The sequence below is a fragment of the Aplysia californica genome, unplaced genomic scaffold, assembly GCF_000002075.1.
Source record: "Aplysia californica isolate F4 #8 unplaced genomic scaffold, AplCal3.0 scaffold00375, whole genome shotgun sequence".
NCBI lineage: Eukaryota > Metazoa > Mollusca > Gastropoda > Aplysiida > Aplysiidae > Aplysia > Aplysia californica.
In genome coordinates this window covers 523,671-524,634 of record NW_004797645.1, presented here as the reverse complement: position 1 = coordinate 524,634, position 964 = coordinate 523,671, and positions in this window count along the sequence as shown.

Genomic DNA, 964 nt, shown 5'->3' with positions numbered 1-964 from the left:
AGAGAGAGAGAGTATCGAAATACAACAGGCAGCCGGCAATTACAGCAACTTTAGGAGATGATCCGAGGATGGAATGTCACCAAGTCAGCAAACACGGCCGGGGGGGTGGGGGGTCTCGTGGCTTAGAGGTTAAGGTGTCGGCCTCTCGTTCAAAGGTTCCGGGTTGGAATCCGGGTACCGACGGCAAAATGTCCTTCTCTGAAGTTTTCTCCTTTCACCTCCTTTCCTGCTCTCCAGCAATGCTCTGTCACCTGCTTTCGTCTCCACTTTTTGCCCCCACCCCCTCACCTCCTTTGCCCCCTCCTCTGGGTTCCTGACTCTTTCTGCAGCCTTTCTACTACTACTCATTGGCTCTTCCTTACTGCTGTATTTCAGTCACACCCTAGATCTTATGGTAGGAAAGATCTACACCTAGCCTTCTCGGACAAGGGCGAAAAATCTGGGAGGTCTCCGAGCACATTAAAGGTCCCTTGGTGGTTTAAAATCTATAGGAGTAGGCTTTGACCGCCACGCAGGCAAAATTCAAAATCAAGACCAACTTATGCAGTTGTGAGCCCCGTAAAAGAAGAAAGGCTACAGAAAGAGTCATAAGCACAGAGGAGGGGGGCAAAGGAGGTGAGGGGGTGGGTGAAGGAAAGAGGGCGAAAGGAGAACATCTTCCGTTGCTATCCGGATTCGAAACCATTACCCATTGAATGGGAGGTGAACACCTTAACTTCTTGACCGCGAGAGCCCCCGGCACTCGAAGGTTCCGCATAACACACTTATCTTTGGAGGCATTAATTCCAATAAGACATTCTCGCTTTTAAGGACAAGCGGGCTAACCCGGAATTCGGGGGTTTCCAGAAATCTTGACCTACACCAAAAGTAGGTATTGCCCTCCTACCTATTGGCGAAGTTTGGTTTCATTGGTGTGTATATTGGTTTGGTATAGAGAAAACTCTCCTTCTCCTTTAAAGACACT